At 37.9% G+C, this 22,785-nt stretch overlaps 1 pseudogene; it reads left to right on the top strand.

Moving 5' to 3' along the window:
* Window positions 1–22,493, top strand: part of LOC127677654 (vomeronasal type-2 receptor 26-like) — a 40,917-nt pseudogene extending 18,424 nt beyond the window's left edge.
* The last annotated feature ends 292 nt before the right edge of the window (window positions 22,494–22,785 follow it).

Raw genomic sequence — 22,785 nt, 5'->3', positions numbered from 1 at the left:
TATTAGCCCTCTGTTGGATTTAGGGTTGTTGAAGATCCTTTCCCAATCTGTTGGTTGATGTTTTGTACTTTTGACTGTGTCCTTTCCCTTACAGAAACTTTGTAGTTTTATGAGGTCCCATTTGTTATTTCTTGATCTTATAGTGTAAGCTATTGGTGTTCTGTTCAAGAACTTTTCCCCTGTGCCCATGTCCTTAAGGGTCTTCCACAGTTTCTTTTCCATTAGTTTAAGTGTGTCAGGATTTATGTGGGGGTCCTTGATCCACTTGGAGTTGAGCTTCTACAAGTAGATAAGAATGGATAGTTTTGCATTATTCTGCATGCTGACCTCTAATTGAACCAGCATGATTTGTTGAAAAGGCTATCTTTTTTTCCACTGGATGCTTTCAGCTCCTTTGACAAAGATCAAGCGATGAAAGGTGTGTGGGTTCATTTCTGGGTCCTCAATCCTATTCCATTTTTCTGCTTTCCTGACATTGTACCAATACATGCAGTTTTTATCACTATTGCTCTGTAGTAATGTTTGAGGGATACTAATTCCCCCAGAAGTTCTGTTGAGAATAGTTTTAGCTATCATGTGTTTTTTTGTTTTTCCAGATGAATTTGAGAATTGCTCTTTCTAGATCTCTGAAGAAATGAGTTGGGATTTTCATGGGGATTATATTGAATCTGTAGATTGCTTTTGGCAAGATGTCCATTTTAACTATATTAATCCTGGCAGCCCATTAGCATGGAAGATTTTTCCATTTTATGAGGTCTTCTTCAATTTCATTGTTCAGAGATCTGAAGTTCTTGTCATATAGGTTTTTCACTTGTTTGGTTAGACTCACCCCAAGATACTTTATGCTGTTTGTGTCTATTGTGAAGGGTGTCATTTCCCTAATTTCTTTCACAGTCTGCCTTTCCTTTGAGTATAGAAAGGCTACTGATTTGCTTGAGTTGATTTTGTAAACAGCCACTTTGCTGAAGTTGTTTACCAGCTGTAGGAGTTCTCTAGTGGAATTTTTTGAGTCACTTAGGTAGACTATCATATCATCTGCAAATAGTGATAGTTTGACTTCTTCCTTTTCAATTTGTATCACTTTGACCTCCTTATGTTGTCTAATTGCTCTAGGTAGAACTTCAAGTACTATATTGAAAAGATATGGAGAGGACAGCGTTGTTTAGTCCCTGATTTTAGTAGGATTGTTTCAAGTTTCTCTCCATTTAGTTTGATGTTGGCTACCGGTTTGCTGTCTATTGCTTTAACTGTGTTTAGTTATGGGGCCTTGAATTCCTGTTCTTTCCAAGACTTTTAACATGACAGGGTGCTGAATTTTGTCAAATGCTTTTTCACCATCTAATGAAATGATCATATGGTTTTTTCTTTGAGTTTGTTTATGTAGTGGATTGCATTGATGGATTTCCGTCTATTGAACCATCCCTGCATGCCTGGGATGAAGCCTATTTGATCATGTTGTTTGATCGTTTTGATATATTCTTGGATTTGGTGGGAAAGAATTTCATTAAGTATTTTTGCATCAATATTCATAAGGGCAATTAGCCTGAAGTTCTCTTTCTTTGTTGGATTTATTATTTATTATTTATTTACGTCCTTCATGTGATCCTGTAACAGCATCATGACTAGTGATTTTAATTCCAAATCTTGTTATTCTGGTGTGGTGGGGTATCCAGGACAGGCTGTTAATGGAGAGTTGGTTTCAGATGCTGCCATATTGCCTTGGTTTCAGTCAGTAACATTCCTACATTTGCCTTTTGCCATCTAGTTCTCACTGGTGTTCATTGGAGTTGTTGTCAATACTGGACTCACTAGTGCAAGCTTCCTCTTCCCAGCTGGTCTCTGGGTGCACAGCTGACCTCCTGCACTGCCTGGAGATAGGTTGCTGTGGCCCAGGTTGTTCCAGATCCAGAGGTGGAGACAGGAAGGATCCTGCTAGAGGCCTCAGGACTGGATCTTCTGCTCTGCAGGGCTGGACTCACCAGAGCATGCTGCTTCCTCCCAGCCAGCCTCTGGGTGCACAGCTGGCCTCTTGCACGCCCTGGTGACAGGTGCCGTGGCCCAGGTTTTTCCCAATCCCAAGGCAGAGACTGGAAGGCTACCACCAGAGGCCACAGGACTGGATCCTCAGCTCTGCAGAGCCGGACTCACCAGAGCATGCTGCTTCTTCCCAGCCAGCCTCCTGGTGCACAGCTGGCCTCTTGCAAGGCCTGGAGACAGGGTGCTGTGTCTTGTTTCTGTTTTAAATTCATGCATTTAGTGTACTCACCTTAAATTCATTATTAATCTTTTTAATAATGTCTATCATGTGAGAATTTTCTATATGGGACAGTTGACCCCTTTTGTTCATCTTTTTATCCGAGTTCTTTAGATTCAATTGAATATGTTCCATTCGACTTTCTCTAAGAATATCAGTTGTACTTAAAATATTCTAGTGGTTTTCAAACATGTTCAAGACACATTAGCAAGTACTGCTTATCAGTAATGCTGACCTATTTGGGAACTCTTCTGCTTTCTCTTTTCCATTGTAGCAGTGTTGTCAAGTGTTTCATTCATCTAAAGATATACCCAGGTGGTATTGCATTCACTTTGTGGTTTTGAGCAGATTATAGCCTAACACAAAGATAAAGAAGATAAAGAAGATCATATTCTAGATAACAAAATTTTCCTTTTCTGTGAAGTTTCCTTTAACTTTTCTACAAGGCAGGAACATGAATAAAATTTTACGCCCAAGTATTTTTAAATGTGATCATATTCATTTTCCCTTCACTTTAAGAGGAGAGAATTTTGTTGATTTAACCTTAAAAGTAAAACATCCTCCTCTCTAAGGAAGGGATATTTTTCACTTAATTCTTCAGAGAATTGGGTTTTTTGTTTGTTTTTAGTTTAGATTATAATGTCAGATATAGTTTTTTGTATATCTACCCTATATAGTCTATTAAAATAATGTATTCTTTGACAGGTACAACAAGCATACAAATAGCAAATGCTTTTCTTTACTTCCATTTCTCTAGTTGGAATTCCATTAGCTCTCTGCATACTCACAGATCCTCCAGTCTCCCACTATCTCCGTATTCTATTTTCATGTCTTTTGATTTGCTTTTTCTCTCATAACCCACTAGATTTATGACCTACAGTTCCTTCCCTATGGGCAAGAATATGCAGTTATCCAACGAGGCAGAAGGAATTAAAAAATGTTGTTATTTCTAACGACAATGACTTCCTCTCCTTTAGAATCTTTTAAATTCTTACATTGCTCATGTGATGGGCTTGACCCCATAAACTTCCTCCCTCATCTGAAGTTAAACATTTTTATGGGCTTGATCTTGTTATGTTTCTATATAGGCAGACTTCGCTATCAGAAGCTCCTGAGTGTCATGACCATGTCATACCTAAAAGACTTGGGAATCCTCTCATGGTTTTCCCATTTCAATATGAACAATCAATATCTGTGGCATAGAGAAATTCTCTGATATAATCTGACAATAGCAGGATTCTATGTATATAAATATTCAGGAGGAAATTCAATAAAGTGTCTTCTTAGCCAAACAGAAGTAGTAGGCACACCCATATGACTTCTGATCTCCCAAGATATTGATCTAAAATACATTTGTAGTATCAGGCATGAGTCTGTCTTGTTAGGACTTCCTAAAATACCATGTGCAAGAAGTTGTTTATTCCCATAACAGTTGTGCCAGTATTTTCTCAGTATGCATATCATGTCTGGAAAGTGGGTATTATAGAATGAAAGGTCTACAGTTGGGAAAAGCCTCTGCTGACTTTACTTCCTCAGCAGCTTGTAGTTTAGCTTCTATCAGAGTGAAATGTGCCAGACAGACAAGCAGAATAGACAACAGTGTGAAAATTTTCACATTAGTTCTGGCCTCACTGCTGTGTCCTGCAGCAAAGTGTGTGGTGTCTTCAGCAATAGGTTCTTACCATCTGGTTTATATGTGTAACCAAAGGCAAGGATCATAACCTGCATTGTTTTGGGGTCTTTGGGGGGAATTCTTCACTGCTACAAGGATATTTTATATATAATAAATGTAATACCTCTGTTAAAATTCTTTTTAAATTGCCTTTTACTTTGTAACTAGCTTAAAGTTGTAGCTATATATGACTCCTTCATAATCTTCAGGTTTGGTTAACTTACCCTACTCTATTCTCTCCAACTCAGATCTATCTTTGCAGGTCTCCATCAAATGTACCTATACATTTCTTTACCACAGGTCTTCTTCTTTTGCCTGCTTCCTTAGTTGCAAATTTCATATTTTAAAATCTGAAAATTTATTTTATTTGAACTTTCTTGAGTTATGTATAGTGGTGAAAAATTATGGCTTTTCTGAAAACCTCTTATGCAAATTTAAACAACCTCATTCAAATTGTTTTTATTTTTCATAATTTTTCAAATTGTAAATTTCAAAATTTAGAATCTGTCTGCCAGAGTCATCACTGAGTGTCAGAGAAAAGTTTAGAAATAAAACCTGAATAGTTTTGATAGATTTGCTGAAAAGCATATAACTATGTTAATGTCTTGGTATAGTAGTCATACATGTGCTAGCCTTATGATAAATAATTGATAAATGAAACAAAAATCAAAGCCACAGGAACATACAGTTTGTGAAAGAGAGTGCAATTATACTAACCAGGTTTATTTGCATCCCAGTGAGGTATACTGCAATTTCTGACAGTTATTTTCTCTTTTAGCTCCATCCATTCTTACAAAAGGGCAAACTTGGAAGAAACATCAATGAGGAGAACATTGTGACCCAGGAAGATTCAGCAACCAAGCTTGACATTTACCATTTTAATTACCATTCTATGCAGAGTGGTACCAAAACTCAAGTGAAAGTTGGCGAATATCTGTTTGAATCTCACAGTGTTCAGCATCTTTCCCTAAATGACAAACTCATAAATTTGGGTGTATACAACAATCAGGTGAGTATCTTTAAAGTCAGCACTTGTGGAGAAAAAAAAGGAGGAGAGTGTGCCTGTGATGGTGGCCGGAGGTCCTTCATAGGAGAGCTCTGGCATGCAGATCCCGAGGGGATAGGAACACCAGCAGGACCAAAGATACTGAAGGCCACAGGACTGGAGCTGCAGGGCTAAAGGGTAGGGCCATTAGCACAGCCCTGAATCCCTGTTATAGGTGAAGCTGTTTAGCTGTGAGGGGGCTCAGCAGGCTGAGTGGAGTCTGGCTTGGATCCTTTTCCATGTCAGCTGGAAATACTGAGGCTTGTTCTGTGCTTTTACACTGCAGGTTTAATAAAAGAGACAGTTCATAGTTTTATGTTTTATTATTAAAAGACTAAATGAGAAAAGGAGAAAGAGAAGATAGAGAGATAAGGCATGAACATGACCACTTGAAAGAGAGAATGAGAGATAAGTGATAGATAGATAGATAGATAGATAGATAGATAGATAGAGACAGAGACAGAGAAGGGAGAAGGATAAAAGAGAACTAAAAGGGGCAGGAAAAATCCATTTATAGTAAGCTGGGTTACCTGGTATTGCCAGGTAACCAAGGAGCAGGGGAAGCCTGCCTGTAGCCAGGTGACTGCAGAGGTGGAGTCCAGCCAGAACACTAGTGAGTGGGGCATTCCACATGTGACTTATGGCCACAGGATTATGGAGTTGAGTCTCCAGAGTGGCCTTGCCCAACCAAGCTACACACACCATGGTCCAACAAGCACTGTATGTTGTTCTCAGAGTGGAATTCCTCAGAGAACAGGTTAAGGGAATGTTGAGTGTCATCAGGCTGAGAGTTCCCATATTTTGTCCTTTCTAATGCTGAATACCAGAACTTTATGCCTATGAATCACTGTAAGTATTACAGATGCATTTTGGATTAATTCTTCAGATGATTTCATTCTTGTAAAGATCAGATACACCCATGCCTTACCTAGAAAGAAAAAAGAAAAAAGAAACAACATCTTGGACAGCTATTTGGATTGGTCATAGTGGTCAAGGCTTTAGTGGAAGTAACTGCCTTCAGTAAATAAATAAAATAAACGCATGTGGATGAAACCAGTCTCCCCAATTATTTGGACTTATAAATATAACTTTGATTTTATAAAGTTAATTGTCATCTCTGAGGCTTACTGCCTCCACCTGCTATCCTAATTCTACTTCAGGATGCTTCTAGTCTCCTATAGTCTATTCTAGTTTTAGAACATTTACAGCCTTTGAGACTTAAAGCTGAAGAGGCTCCCCATCTCTACCTCTTTCTGAGTTCTGGCTGGCTGGTTCAACTCAGGCATTCTGCCTCAATGTCTTCTTCAAGCTGATTGTTTCAATCTGACTTCTCTCAGTTTCTGAATGAATTTGCTCTGCTTTGCTTCACATTAAGTTTGGCAATATGTATTAATCTTTTGGCTCCTTCTCAAGTTCTCCTGGTTCTGTCATTACCTGTGTCTAACTTGTACTCTGTACAACCTGTCTCTGTACAAGTTGTGCAAGTAAAACTCATTGCCCCCCAACCCTCATGCACTATTCCTTTATGTTTCTAACAGAAGCCATCTAGGAAATGCTATGACAAGTGGGTAAAATCCTGGAGATAGTCCACAGTTTTGAGTGGTTATAATGGGTGCACTCTGAGAATATCAGGCTGCACACAGATACCTTGACTTAGATATTGCTCCTCTTTCCTCACAGTATTATGCAGCTTAATTTCCTGTATATTTACTCATTTTATTTGGTACATTTCCTTCAGAATCAATATGAAGATATACTTTGATGTAATAAAGGTGTTCTGATGAATTGATGATTTTCTAATTGCTGATCATGATTTTAAAGAGCTCCTAAATTGATACAAGTATTCTCAAAGACCCTATAAAATAAAAGTCACAAATACAGCTCTTTATACCTTCATGTTTCTTGGATTAATTGTGCTAGAAAAAAAACAGATTGGAAAAAAATTAATTATCAATGAGAAAACATTTATTAAATTATAGATCTAAGAAATATCCCATGGGTGTTCACTGTGAAAAAGCAAGACAATATGAAACTGTTGCGTTTAACTTATAACGAACTGATACAAAGAAAAAAATGCTTTGAATTTATATCCTTTCTGCTGTAATTCCTTTTTTTTAAAAAACATTTTGTGTATGAGGTAATTTTTTTATATAGATTTTGTAACAGAAAACCTGTAAAAACACTGAAAGCAATAATAAAGATTTGGAGTAGCCTCTTTGTGCTTTTCCCACTGTGTGTTTGTTTTTCTGTGCCCTTTAACTTTCTTAATTTCTTTTCTTTTCTTCCTTTCCTTTTCTTTTCTTCCTTCCTTCATCAATTTTTTCCTACCTTCCTTCCTTTTCCATCTTTTCTTCCTTCATTCCTTCCACCCCTCCCTACCTCCCTCTTTCACTGCCTCCCTCTGTTCTTTCTTTCTTTCTTTCTTTCTTTCTTTCTTTCTTTCTTTCTTTCTTTCTTTCTTTCTTTCTTTCTTTCTTTCTTCCTTCCTTCCCTCCCTCTCTCTCTCCCTTCTTTCTTCATTCCTTCCTTCCTTCCCTCCCTCCCTCCCTTCCTCCCTCTTTCTTTCTTTCTTTCTTTCTTTCTTTCTTTCTTTCTTTCTTTCTTTCTTTCTTTCTTTCTTTCTTTCTTTCTTTCTTTCTTTTCTGCTGCAGGAGGAGTAACCTGCAAGAAGACATCAGCTTTTGGCACAGGATAAGCAAAACCAATTAATTGTCCAAAGCCATCAGCTCCTACCACAAGAATAGAGATAATTAAATAGTCAGAAGCCATCTTTTATTTAGTTACAGTTTTGCTTTTATTTCTTTTGCTTTTTGTGCTGTTGTGTTTTATTTTCAAGGTTTTGATGGTTAGTTGAGTTTTGGGGACTTCAGTCTGTTTTTTTGAGAAAGAACTCGATTTTGGGCAGGTTGACAGAAGGTAAGGACCTGAACAGAGATGGGAGAAGGGAAGGCCATGATCAAAATATAGAAAATAAATAAAATGAAATAAATGAAAGCAAGAAAATCAATCAAACAATGAAATAAAATAAAGCAACAGTTTAAAAAGAGAATTAGGGATATGGACAAACAGGCATTTTGGCTTCATACTCTCTAAAAGTCTGATACTTCTTTCTTATAGTACACAGATGTTCTGCTGAAATTTACCATCTCAATGCTAATACTGAATGTAATGAGCTGACTGCCTTTGCTCCTCTCATGTCTCCTATACAGATTCCTTTTTCTCTTTGCAAACAAAGTTGTCCTCTTGGATTTAGGAAAACACAATACAGTTGGTATGCAATCTGTTGTTATTACTGTGTCCCATGTCCAGCTGGAGAGATTACAAATGAAACAGGTATGTATAAAATGGTTCTAAATGTGGAAATTTCTAGAAATGGTTCTGAATGTGTAAATAATGCCCCACTAGATAGGGGTGAAAATACAACACCTGAAGACACAGTTATATTTATGTAGCTGACTATTAATATTTAAAAACAAATTAATGCTTAGATGAGGTGGCAAAGTTCTTAAAGCCAACTCTCAGTATGTGCATATCTGAGTTCAAGGCAATTCTGATCCACAGAGTGAGTTCCATGACAGCCAGCGCTGAAGAGAGAAACCATGTCTTGAAAAACAAAACAAGTCTTGATCTTAGAGCATAAGCTATTGGTGTTCTGTTCAGGAACTTTCCCCCTGTACTGATGTCCTCAAGGGTATTCCCCAGTTTCTTTTCTATTAGCTTCAGAGTGTCTGGCTTTATGTGGAGGTCCTTGATCAATTTGGAGTTGAGCTTAGTACAAGGAGATAAGTATCAATTCACATTCTTCTGCATGCTGACCTCCAGATGAACCAGCACCATTTTTTTGAAAAGGCTTTTTCCAGTGGATGTTTTCAGCTCTTTTGTCGAGTATCAAGTGGCCATAGGTGTGTGGGTACATTTCTGGATCTTCAATCCTATTCCATTGATCCACCTGCCTGTCACTGTACCAATACCATGTAGTTTTTAACACTATTGCTCTGTAGTATTGCTTGAGGTCAGGGGTACTGATTCCCCCAGAATTTCTTTTGTTGTTGAGAATAGTTTTATCTATCCTGGGTTTTTTGTTATTCCAGGTGAATTTGAGAATTGCTCTTTCTAACTAGCTCTATGAAGAACTGAATTGGGATTTTTATGGTTATTGCATTGAATCTGTATATTGCTTTTGGCAAAATGGCCATTTTAGCTATATTAATCCTGCCAGTCCATGAGCATGGGAGATTTTTCCATTTTCTGTGGTCTTCTTCCATTTCCTTCTTCAGAGCCTTGAAGTTCTTACGATACAGATCTTTCACTTGTTGGTCAGAGTCACACCAAGGTACTTTATACTGCTTGTGACTATTGTGAAGGGTGTCATTTCCCTATTTTCTTTCTCAGCCTGCTTATCCTTTGAGTATAGGAAGGCTACTCATTTGCTTGAGTTGATTTTATAACCTGCCACTTTGCTGAAGTTGTTTATCAGCTGTAGGAATTCTCTATTGGAGTTTTTTGAGTCACTTAGGTAGACTATCATATCATCTGCAAATAGTGATAGTTTGACTTCTTCCTTTCCAGTTTGTATCACCTTGACGTCCTTATGTTGTCTAATTGCCTTAGCTAGTACCTCAAGTACAATATTGAAAAGATAAGAGGAGAGGGGCAGCCTTGTCTAGTCCCTGATTTTAGTGGAATTGCTTCAAGTTTCTCTTCATTTAGTTTGATGTTGGCTACCAGTTTGCTGTATATTGCTTTTACTATGTTTGAGTATGGGCCTTGAATTCCTGTTCTTTCCAAGACTTTAAGCATGAAAGGATGCTGAATTTTGTCAAATGCTTTTTCAGCATCCAATGAAATGACCATGTGGTTTTTTTCTTTGAGTTTGTTTATGTAGTGGATTGCATTGATGGATTTCTCTATATTGAACCATCCCTAGATCCCTGGGACAAAACCTACTTGATCATGGTGGATGATGTTTTTATGTGTTCTTGGATTCAGTTGGCAAGAATTTTATTGAGTATTTTTGCATTGATGTTCATTAGGGAAATTGGTTCCCTTTCTTTGTTGGATCTTTGTATGGTTTTGGTATCAGCATAATTGTAGATGTATAGAAGGAGTTGGGTAGTGTTTCTTCCATTTTTATTTTGTGGAATAGTTTGAAGAGTATTGGTGTTAGGTCTTCTTTGAAGGTCTGATAGAATACTGCACTGAAACCATCTGGTCCTGTCCTTTTTTTGGTTAGAAGACTTTCTATGACCCCATCTATTTCTTTAAGGGTTATGGGACTGTTTAGATGATCTATTTGGTCCTGATTTAATTTTGGTGTTTGGTATCTGTCTAGGAAATTGTCCATGTCCTCCAGATTCTTCAGTTGTGTTGAGTATAGGCTTTTGTAGTAGGATCTGATTATTTTTTTGAATTTCCTCAGTTTCTGTTGTTATATCCCCTTTTCATTTCTAATTTTAATTTGGATACTTTCTCTGTGCTCTTTGTTCAGTCTTGCTAAGTGTTTATCTATCTTGTTGATTTTCTCAAAGAACCAGATCCTGGATTCATTGATTCTTTGTATGGTTCTCTTTGTTTTCACTCGATTGATTTTAACCCTGAGTGGGATCTCATGAAATTACAGTTTCTGTAAGGTAAAGAAAACCATCAAAAGGACAAATCGGCAATCAACAAATTGGGAAAAGATCTTCACCAACACAACATCTGATAGAGGGCTAATATCCAATATATACTAAGAACTCAAGAAGTTAGACCCCAGAAAGCCAAATAACCCTATTAAAAATGGGGTACAGAGCTAAACAAAGAATTTTCGCCCAAACAACTTCGGATGGCTGAGAAGCATCTTAAAAAATGCACAACTTCATTAGTCATTAGGGAAATGCAAATCAAAACAACCCTGAGATTTCACCTTATACCAGTCTGAATGGCTAAGATTAAAAATTCAGGAGTCAGCAATTGTTCCAATAATGTAGACAAAGAGGAACATGCCTCCACTGCTGGTGGGATTGCAAATTGGTATAACCACTCTGGAAATCAGTCTGGTGGTTCCTCAGAAAACTGGGCACTTCACTGCCAGAGGATCCTGCTATACCACTCCTGGGCATATACCCAGAGGATTCCCCAGCAGGTAATGAGGATACATGTTCCACTATGTTCATAGCGGCCCTATTTATAATAGCCAGAAGCTGGAAAGAACCCAGGTATCCCTCAACGGAAGAATGGATGCAGAAAAATGTGGTACATGTGGTATACACAATGTAGTACTATTCAGCCATTAGAAGCAATGAATTCATGAAATTCTTATACAAATGGATGGAGCTGGAGAACATCATACTAAGTGAGGTAACCCAGTCTCAAAAGATTAATCATGGTATGCACTCACTAATTAGTGGATATTAGCCTTGAAAATTGGAATACCCAAAACATAATCCACAAATTTAATGATGTACAAGAAGAATTCAGGAGTGGCCTGGTTCTGGAAATTTTCAGTGTAGCAGTATAGGGCAAAACCAGGACAGGGAAGTGGGATGGGGTGGATGGGAGAACAGGGGGAGGGATGCGGGCTTATGGGACTTTCGGGGAGTGGGGGCCAGAAAAGGGAAAATCATTTGAAATGTAAATAAAAAAATATATAGAATAAAAAAAAAGAAAAAGAAAACAAAAAACAATGAAAAACATTGATCTCAACCCAGTCATTTTTGTTACTGATATATATTTATCTGTTTGTTTTATTTGCTATGCTGTGTGTATTGATCTCAAACTCCTGGGTTCCAGCAATCCCACAGGCTGAGCCTCCTGGTGACTATGACCACAAGAGTGTTCTCCTGTATCTGGTCCAGCTTTGTCTTCTGCACATCTGCTTGGAGTTTAAGTTTCTTTTCTTTGGTTCCCTGTTTTTCACTACTGGTTCTATTATAGCTAGAGCAGTTTTAATGGGTAAGGTTAGTGCTCTCTGTATACTATAAACCCCTAGTACTCCCTGTATACCCTAAACTATGAGATGCATCATAGATCATGACCTTATGTCATGCTTACAATAAATATTAATATAAGCAATATTTTTATTTACATGGAAATAAGACTTCCGAGAAACCATATAATGTGCTAAAGTCATAAAACCTAGAGTCGGTTGAGAGAAAATACAGACTTGTCAAGTGAGAGCAACTGCTGAAAAGAATGTATCAGAGTGACATTGATGGCAAATACATTTTCTGGAACCCTGGGACACTGGGACACTGGGACACTTGGACACTGGGACCCAGGGTTTACTTCCTATGGTGAATTGTAGAAACTCCATAACTATTTGTTTATGATTAAATACATATTTCCTGTTTGAACTAAAAGGTTGCCTTTGAAATACTTTGATTCTTGAGGGAGCTGTCATTATGCATTCCTTGGTATGGTAAGCCAGCATCAGGTCACAGTATAAACAAGCACTGAGAGATCCCAGAGGATAAATGATTTGTGGGGCTGTGAGTGATGTGCAGGGCTGTGAGTGATATGTGGGGCTGTGAGTGATGTGCAGGGAGGAATCTGAGTGATTTGCAAGTTTACATTTACTGAAAATAAGTGTTTTAATTGGGTGATATCTTTCTAGTTTAATAAAATTTCTGAGAATCATATTTCTACCATCATCATATTTTTAACACATTTTTGTGCTGGGAGTAGAACCTAAAGCTTTATATGCAGCCCTAGATTCAACTGTATCCACAGATCATGCCATTGTCACCATAAAATTTTTTTCTAGTGGTAAATTCTAATCTGATTTTACTCCAGGATATTAAGGAACTTATCAGAAACAAGAGTTTTTCACCCTAAGAAAAACTATTCTCCTAAAATGTATTGCCTTCAGCATTATTTCTAGAACAATGATACATCCTTGAATAAAAAACAAAATGAAAGAATCAAAAGAAAATATTACTGTTCCTAAACATAGATGACAGTAAATGCTAGAGAGTTTTTTTTTATTATTCGATATAATTTATTTACATTTCAAATGATTTCCTCTTTTTGAGCCCCCCCACTCCCCGAAAGTCCCGCAAGCCCCCTTCTCTTCCCCTGTCCTCCCACCCACCCCTTCCCACTTCCCCGTTCTGGTTTTGCTGAATACTGTTTCACTGAGTCTTTCCAGAACAAGGGGCCACTCCTCCTTTCTTCTTGTACCTCATTTGATGTGTGGATTATGTTTTGGGTATTCCAGTTTTCTAGGTTAATATCCACTTATTAGTGAGTGCATACCATGATTCACCTTTTGAGTCTGGGTTACCTCACTTAGTATGATGTTCTCTAGCTCCATCCATTTGCCTAAGAATTTCATGAATTCATTGTTTCTAATGGCTGAATAGTACTCCATTGTGTAGATATACCACATTTTTTGCATCCACTCTTCTGTTGAGGGATACCTGGGTTCTTTCCAGCATCTGGCAATTACAAATAGGGCTGCTATGAACATGGTAGAACATGTATCCTTATTACATGGTGGGGAGTCTTCTGGGTATATGCCCAGGAGTGGTATAGCAGGATCTTCTGGAAGTAAGGTGCCCAGTTTTCGGAGGAACCGCCAAACTGATTTCCAGAGTGGTTGTACCAATTTGCAACCCCACCAGCAGTGGAGGAGTGTTCCTCTTTCTCAACACCCTCTCCAACACCTGCTGTCTCCTGAATTTTTAATCTTAGCCATTCTGACTGGTGTAAGATGAAATCTTCGGGTTGTTTTGATTTGCATTTCCCTAATGACTAATGAAGTTGAGCATTTTTTAAGATGTTTCTCCGCCATCCGAAGTTCTTCAGGTGAGAATTCTTTGTTTAACTCTGTACCCCATTTTTTAATAGGGTTGTTTGGTTTTCTGGAGTCTAACTTCTTGAGTTCTTTATATATATTGGATATTAGCCCTCTATCTGATGTAGGATTGGTGAAGATCTTTTCCCAATTTGTTGGTTGCCGATTTGTCCTCTTGATGGTGTCCTTTGTCTTACAGAAACTTTGTAATTTTGAGGTCCCATTTGTCAATTCTTGCTCTTAGAGCATACGCTATTGGTGTTCTGTTCAGAAACTTTCTCCCTGTACCGATGTCCTCAAGGATCTTCCCCAGTTTCTTTTCTATTAGCTTCAGAGTGTCTGGCTTTATGTGGAGGTCCTTGATCCATTTGGATTTGAGCTTAGTACAAGGAGACAAGGATGGATCAATTCGCATTCTTCTGCATGCTGACCTCCAGTTGAACCAGCACCATTTGTTGAAAAGGCTATCTTTTTTCCATTGGATGTTTTCAGCCTCTTTGTCGAGGATCAAGTGTCCATAGGTGTGTGGGTTCATTTCTGGATCTTCAGTCCTGTTCCATTGATCCTCCTGCCTGTCACTGTACCAATACCATGCAGTTTTTAACACTATTGCTCTGTGGTATTGCTTGAGGTCAGGGATACTGATTCCCCCAGATTTCCTTTTGTTGCTGAGAATAGTTTTAGCTATCCTGGGTTTTTTCTTGTTCCAGATGAATTTGATAATTGCTCTTTCTAACTCTGTGAAGAATTGAGTTGGGATTTTGATGGGTATTGCATTGAATCTGTATAGTGCTTTAGGCAAAATGGCCATTTTAACTATATTGATTCTACCGATCCATGAGCATGGGAGGTTTTCCCATTTTTTGAGGTCTTCTTCCATTTCCTTCTTCAGAGTCTTGAAGTTCTTGTCATACAGATCTTTCACATGTTTGGTAAGAGTCACCCCAAGATACTTTATACTGTTTGTGGCTATTGTGAAGGGGGTCATTTCCCTAATTTCTTTCTCAGCCTGCTTATCCTTTGAGTATAGGAAGGCCACTGATTTGCTTGAGTTGATTTTATAACCTGCCACTTTGCTGAAGTTGTTTATCAGCTGTAGGAGCTCTCTAGTGGAGTTCTTTGGGTCACTTAGGTAGATGATCATGTCGTCTGCAAATAATGATAGTTTGACTTCTTCCTTTCCAATTTGTATCCCTTTGACCTCCTTATGTTGTCGAATTGCCCGAGCTAGTACCTCAAGTATAATATTGAAAAGATAAGGAGAAAGGGGGCAGCCTTGTCTGGTCCCTGATTTCAGTGGGATTGCTTCAAGTTTCTCTCCATTTAGTTTGATGCTGGCTACCGGTTTGCTCTATATTGCTTTTACTATGTCTTGGTCAAGGAAGAAATAAAGAAAGAAATTAAAGACTTTTTAGAACACAATGAAAATGAAAACACAGCATACCCAAATCTATGGGACACAATGAAAGCAGTGCTAAGAGGAAAACTCATAGCCCTGAGTGCCTCCAAAAAGAAAATGGAGAGAGCATACATTACCAGCTTAATGACACACCTGAAAGCCCTAGAACAAAAAGAAGCTATTTCGCCCAGGAGGAGTAGAAGGCAGGAAATCATCAAACTCAGGGCCGAAATCAATCAAGTAGAAACAAAGAGAACCATACAAAAAATCAACAATACCAGGAGCTGGTTCTTTGAGAAAATCAACAAGATAGATAAACCCTTAGCCAGAATGACCAAAGGGCACAGAGAAAGTATCCAAATTAACAAACTTAGAAATGAAAAGGGAGATATAACAACGGAAACTGAGGAAATCCAAAAAATCATCAGATCCTACTACAAGAGCCTATACTCAACACAACTGGAGAATCTGGAGGAAATGGACAATTTCCTTGACAGATACCAAATACCAAAATTAAATCAGGACCAACTAGACCATCTAAACAGTCCCATAATGCCTAAAGAAATAGAAGGAGTCATAGAAAGTCTTCCAACCAAAAAAAGCACAGGACCAGATGGCTTCAGTGCAGAATTCTACCAGACCTTCAAAGAAGAGTTAACACCAATACTCTTCAAACTATTCCACAAAATAGAAACAGAAGGAACACTACCCAATTCCTTCTACGAAGCCACAATTACGCTGATACCAAAGCCACACAAAGATCCAACAAAGAAAGTGTACTTCAGACCAATTTCCCTTATGAACATCGATGCAAAAATACTCAATAAAATTCTTGCCAAACGAATCCAAGAACACATCAAAACGATCATCCACCATGATCAAGTAGGCTTCATCCCGGGAATGCAGGGTTGGTTCAATATACGGAAATCCATCAATACAATCCACTACATAAACAAACTCAAAGAACAAAACCACATGGTCATTTCATTGGATGCTGAAAAAGCATTTGACAAAATTCAGCATCCCTTCATGCTAGAGAGTTTTAGTTTCTACGTGTTCCTGTTAGAGACCTGCTCTGACAGTCTAGTTCTCTCTTGGAGGTAGCTGAGGTGGTAAAGAGTTGAGTGGTGGTGGATGGAGAGCAAGTCTTGGTCTTGTGAGATATTTATAGATGCTTTTCAATAATGAAACATTTACCTGACTTAAGTTTAAGTTACTTTGCAGTAGTACCTGGCCTGCTTCTCAGTTCTTCTAGGAGTCAGAAACTATAGCCTCTGGCATTTAGAACTTCATAATAAAAGAGTTGGGGATTATGTAAAGTAGCCTTCCTTCATATCTCTGCATGAACTTGGAGTCTAAGACTTACAGCCTGCTAAGGAAAGTCTCTGGAAGAAAAAGGGACACTTTGAAACGCGATTTTAATATTTATTTCCAAGTTCATCTCCAAATAATTCTCTACTCCAAAAACTCTCTCATTAAAAAATCTTCCCAATCTCTAAGTTCCTTTTTAATATCTAAGATCTCTTATAATCCGTAAGTTATTCTACTGTGCTGTTCTTCTCCTTCCCATCTTGTTCTCACCTCCTGCTTTGATATAGTATTGGCCTCCAAGGTATTCAGGCACTAGGAGAGCCTCCCAAGTGATAGGTATATCATGCTCAGGTCAGCCAACACTTGTGGGCAGCCACAATAGTGTCTGGGTTGTGTAACTGTGTATAGGATGGATACCTGGGTGGGGTAGTCTCTGGATGGTCTTTCCCTCAGACTCTGCTCCAATTTTTGTCTCTGTATCTCCTTCTGTGGGTATGTTTTCTTCTTTCTATAAAGGACCCAAAAATCCATATTTTGTTCTTCATCCTTCTTGGGCATGATTTGATATGTGAAATGTGTCTTGGGTATTCCAAGCTTCTGGGCTAATATCCATTTATCAGTGAATGCATACCATGAGTGTTATTCTGTGACTGGGTTGCATCACTAAGGATGATATTTTCCAATTTCATCCACTGGTTTAAGAATTTCAAGATTTCGTTGCTTTTAATGGCTGAATAGCACTCCATTGTGTATATATACCACATTTTCTTTATCCATTCCTCTGTTGGGGGACAGCTTGGTTCTTTCCAGATTCTGGCTATTATAAATAGGACTGCTATGAACATAGTAGAGCATGTGTTCTTATTACATGCTGTAGAATCGTCTGGATATATGCCCAGGAGTGGTATAGCAGAGTCCTCCAGTAGTATTATGCCCAGTTTTTTGAGTAACCACCAAACTACTTTCCAGAGTGGTAATACCACTTTGCAATCCCACCAGTAGTGGAGGAGTGTTCCTTTTTCTCCACAACCTCTCCAGCACCTGCTGTCCCCTTAGTTTTTGATCTTAGCCATCCTGACCAGTGTGAGGTGAAATCTCAGTGCTGTTTTGATTTGCATTTCCCTGATGAAAAAGCATGTTGAACATTTATTTAGGTGTTTCTCAGCCGTACAATATTCCTCAGTTGAAAATTCTTTGTTTAGCTCTTGCCCCCATTTTTTACCAGTGTTATTTGTTTCTCTGGACTAACATCTTGAGTTCTTTGTATATATTGGATATTAGCCCTCTGTCTATCGTAAGGTTGGTAAAGATCTTTGTTAATTTGGATACTGTCTCTGTGCCCTCTGATTAGTCTGGCTTACCATTTATCTATCTTTGTTGTTTTTTCAAAGAGTCAGCTCCTAGTTTTGTTGATTCATTGTATGGTTCTTTTTGTTTAAACTTGGTTGATTTCGGCCCTGAGTTTGATGATTTCCTGCCTTCTACTCTTCTTCAGTGTATTAGCTTCTTTCTTTTCCAGAGTTTTCAGGTGTGCCATTAAGAAGCTAGTGTATACTCTCTACAGTTTCTTTTTGGAGGCACTCAGGGTTATAGGTTTTCCTCTTAGGACTGCTTTCATTGTGTCCCATAAGTTTGGGAATTTTGTGCCTTTATTTTCATTAAATTCTGATAAGTCTTTAATTTCTAACCTTATTTCTTCCTTGACGAAGGTATAATTGAGTAGAACATTGTTCATCTTCCATGTTTATATGGGCTTTCGGGTTTTTTTTGTTTGTTTGTTTGTTGCTATTGAAGACCAGTCTTAATCTGTAGTTATCTGATTGGAGGCATGGAATTACTTCAATCTCCTCATATCTGTTGAGGTCTGTTTTGTGACCAATTATGTGGTCGATTTTGAAGAAGATACCAAAAGGTGGTGAGAAGAAGGTCTCTTCTTAAGATTTAGGTTGAAATGTTATATAGATATCTTTTAAATCCATTTGGTACAAAACTTCAATTTGTTTCACTGTGTCTCTGATTAGTTTGTGTTCCCTGATTGGTCCATTGTGGAGAGTGGAGTGTTAAAATCACCCACAAACATTGTGTGAGGTACAATGTGTGCTTTGGGGTTTAGTAAAGTTTCTTTTATGACTGAGTGTGCCCTTTTGAGTATATATGTTCACAATTGAGAGTTCCTCTTGGTAGATTTTTCTTTTGATGAGTATGAAGTGTCCTTCCGTGTCTTTTATGATGACTTTAGGTTGAAAGTTGATTTTATCTTGTATTAGAATGGCCACTCAAGCTTATTTCCTCGGACCCTTTTCTTGGAAATTTATTTTCCAGCCTTCTACTCTGAGGTAGTGTTTTTCTTTGACAACATGGTAGGTTTCCTGTATGCCATAAAATTTGGGGTCCTATTTATGTATCCAGTCTTTTAGTCTATGTCTTTTTATTGGGGAATTGAGTCCATTGATTTTAAGAGATATTAAGGAATAGTGATTGTTGTTTTCTGTTAATTTTTGATGTTATTTTTATGTTTGTGTGGGTATCTTCTTTAGGGTTTGTTGAAATTAGATTACTATGTTGCTTTTTGCAGGGTGTAGTTGCCCTCCTTGTATGGTCATTTTTGACTTATTATCCTTTTTAGGGCTGGATTTGTGGAAAGACATTGTGTAAATTTGGTTTTATCATGGAATATCTTGGTTTCTCCATCTATAGTGATTGAGAGTTTTGCTGGGTAAAGTAGTCTGGGCTGGCATTTGTGTTCTTCTAGAGTCTGTGTGAGATCTGCTCAGGATCTTCTGGTTTTCATGGTCTCTGGCAAGAAGTCTGGTGTAATTCTGATAGGTCTTCCTTTATATGCTACTTGGCCTTTTTCTCTTACTGCTTTTAATATTCTTTCTTTGTTTAGGACATTTGGGGTTTTGATTTTTATGTGATGGGAGGTATTTCTGTCCTGGTGCAGCCTGTTTCGAGTTCTGTAAGCTCCTTGTCTGCCCATGGGTTTCTCTTTCTTTTGATTAGGGAAGAGCTCTTTAATTTTGTTGAAGATTTTTACTGACCCTTTAAATTGTAAATCTTCACTCTCTTTTATACCTATAATCCTTAGGTTTGGTCTTCTCATTGTGTCCTGGATTTCCTGGGTGTTTTGGGTTACAAGCTTTTTTCATTTTGCATTTTCTTTGACTGTTGAGTCAATGTTTTCTATGGGATCTTCAGCACCTCAGATTCTTTCCTCCATCTCCTTTATTCTATTGTTGAAGTTTGCATCTATGGCACCTGATTTCTTTCCAAGTTTTGTATGTCCAAAGTTGTCTCCCTTTATCATTTATTAGTTGTTTCTACTTCCTTTGTAGATCCTGGATGGTTTTGTTCAGTTCCTTGATTTGTTTGTTTGCATTCTCCTCTAATTTTTTAAGGGATTTTTGTGTTTCCTCTATCAGGACTTCTGCCTATTGACCCTTGTTCTCTTGTATGTCTTTAAGTGATTTTTGTGTCTCTTCTTTATGGGCTTCTAGGTATTGACCCATGTTCTCTTGTATTTCTTCAAGCGGTTTTGTGTTTCCTTTTAAAGGGCTTCTACCTGTTGACTCATATTCTCTTGTTTTTTCTTTTTTTCTATATTCTTTGTTTACATTCCAAATGATTTCCCCTTTCTCAGTTCCCCCCTCAACATATGTCCCATAAGGCTTCTTCTCTCCAACCATTCTCCAATCAACTCCCCTTTTTTTTCTCTGTCCTGGTACTCCCTTACAATGCTAGATGAAGCCTTTCCAGAATCAGGGCCCTCTCCTTATTTCTTCAGGGGAGTCATTTGTTATGCTAATTGTGTCTTGGGTATTTGGAGCTTCTGGGCTAATTAATATCCACTTATCAGAGATTGCATTCCATGTGTATTCTTTTGTGATTGGGTTACCTCACTTAGGATGATATTTTCCAGTTTCAACCATTTGCATAAAAATTTAATGAATTCATTGTTTTTAATTGTTGAGTAGTATTTCATTGTGTAAATATATCACATCTTCTGTATCCATTCCTCCACTGAGGGACACCTGGGTTCTTTCCAGCTTCTGGCTATTTTTAATAAGGCTGCTATGAACATAATGGAGTATGTGCCTTATTGCATGCTGGGGAATTCTCTGGGTATATGCCCTGGAGAGGTGTAACAGGATCCTCCGGAAGTGTCATGTCTAGTGTTCTGAGGAACCACCAGATTGATTTCCATAGAGGTTGTACCATCTTAAAATCCCACCAGCAGTGCAGGAGTGTTCCTCTTTCTCCACATGCTTTCCAAACACCTGCGTCTCCAGAGTTTTTAACCTTAGCCATACTGACTGGTGTGAGGTGAAATCTCAGGGTTGTTTTGATTTTCATTTCCCTGAAGACTAATGATGTTGAACATTCCTTAAGGTGCTTCTCAGCCATTTGAATTTCTTCAGGTGAAAATTATTTGTTTAGATCTGTACCCCGTTTTTTAATAGGGTCATTTGACTCATGTTCTCCTGTACTTCTTTAATGGAGTTACTTATGTCCTTCTTGAAATTCTGTATCAGCATCATCTGTTTGTTTGTTTCAAATATGTGTTCCTGCTCATGCTATGGTCGATGGCTCTATATTGATATACATACAGGTAGCATGATGTGAACACAGTGGGGAAAAAGAAACCAAAATAGAAATAAAGTTGGGATAAAGAATTATTGGAGGGGCAAAGAGAAGTAGCTGCAGGGGAAGGAATTGGGGTAGATTTGATTAAAATACATGATATGCATATATGATGTTCCCAAGTAATAAACAATATTTACTAAACAAATGGAACAAAGAGAAAAATATTAAACTCTCAAAGTCAACTTTTACTTTCTTTCATAAACAAATATAATTTTCATATTGTCTGATTTCCTCTCAACATCATTTCAACATTTCTCATTCTCTAATATTGTTCAAGTCCACTCATGTTCTGAATATATTATGTATACAGTATATCTGTATTTTTCTCTCAGAAAAAATAACTTATTCATTAAATGTTTTTCAATATCTTGTTTCAGTGAATATATCCACAGACATTTTCTAGGGAATTCAACTATTTCTCTGTGCAAGATATAGGTGTTATAGGTACATTTGGAAATTTATGGGTTGAATGTCATAAAACAATCTGCCTCATTTTCAGGTATGGATCAATGCTTCAAATGTCCTGAAGATCAGTATTCAAATAAGCGGAGGAATCAATGTCTCCCTAAAATTATAGCATTTTTATCCCATGAAGATACTCTGGGAATGGTTTTGGTCTCTGTGGCCATTAGTTTATCTGCCTTTTCAGCCATGATTTTAGGATTATTCATTCGCTATCGAGACACAGCCATTGTCAGAGCAAATAACAGAAACCTCAGTTATGTCCTCCTTGTTTCTTTAATGCTCTGTTTCTTTTGCTCATTGACATTCATTGGGCAACCCAGAACACTCACTTGTGTCTTAAGACAAATGATTTTTGGGGTTGTATTTTCTGTTGCTGTTTCTGCTATCTTGGCAAAGACCTTCATTGTGGTCATGGCCTTCAAAGTCATCAAACCAGGAAGCACCTTACAAATGTGGATTGTGACCCGACTCTCAAATGCTATAGTCTGCCGTGGTTCCATCATTCAAGTGTGCATCTGTGCAGTCTGGCTGGGAACATATCCTCCCTTCCTTGATGTTGACCTGCGGTCAGAGTATGGGCAAATCATCCTCTTGTGTAATGAGGGTTCCACCCTTGCTTTCTATTGTGTTCTGGGGTACTTGGGCTTTCTGGCCAGTCTCAGCTTGCTGATTGCTTTTCTAGCTAGAAGGCTACCTGACACCTTCAATGTGGCAAAAACAATCACATTCAGCATGATGGTTTTCTGTAGTGTGTGGATTTCTTTTATACCTACTTACCTAAGCTCCAGAGGCAAAACCATGGTAGCTGTGGAAATCTTTTCAATTCTGGCCTCCAGTGCTGGTTTACTACGATGTATGTTTCTTCCCAAATGCTATATGATCCTACTGAGGTCAGGTAGCCATTTCAGAAAGAAGGTCTTTAAATAAATTCTTTAAGACAAAGGAATTTATTGTGATTTGTGTAAAATGAATCATGTCAGAATATTCAAAATAGTGGTGTGAAGCCAATGCATTTCATCAAAGAATGGCATCTGCAATTTACTCACCTGTCCCTGCAATCCTTTGAGCCAACTAGATACCATGAAGCCAGCCATCAAATTTAGAGAGTTGCCTACTAGCAGTGACTTTAGTTATGCTTACTAGGTGTTTCTTTAAATCACATTTTTTTTTTAAATTTTTTAAACAATGTAACAGGACTGGGAATGTTAAATTTAAGAAT

This window comes from Apodemus sylvaticus, chromosome 2 (genome assembly GCF_947179515.1).
Source record: "Apodemus sylvaticus chromosome 2, mApoSyl1.1, whole genome shotgun sequence".
Taxonomy (NCBI): Eukaryota; Metazoa; Chordata; class Mammalia; order Rodentia; family Muridae; genus Apodemus; species Apodemus sylvaticus.
This window is presented reverse-complemented; position numbering and strand designations above follow the sequence as displayed.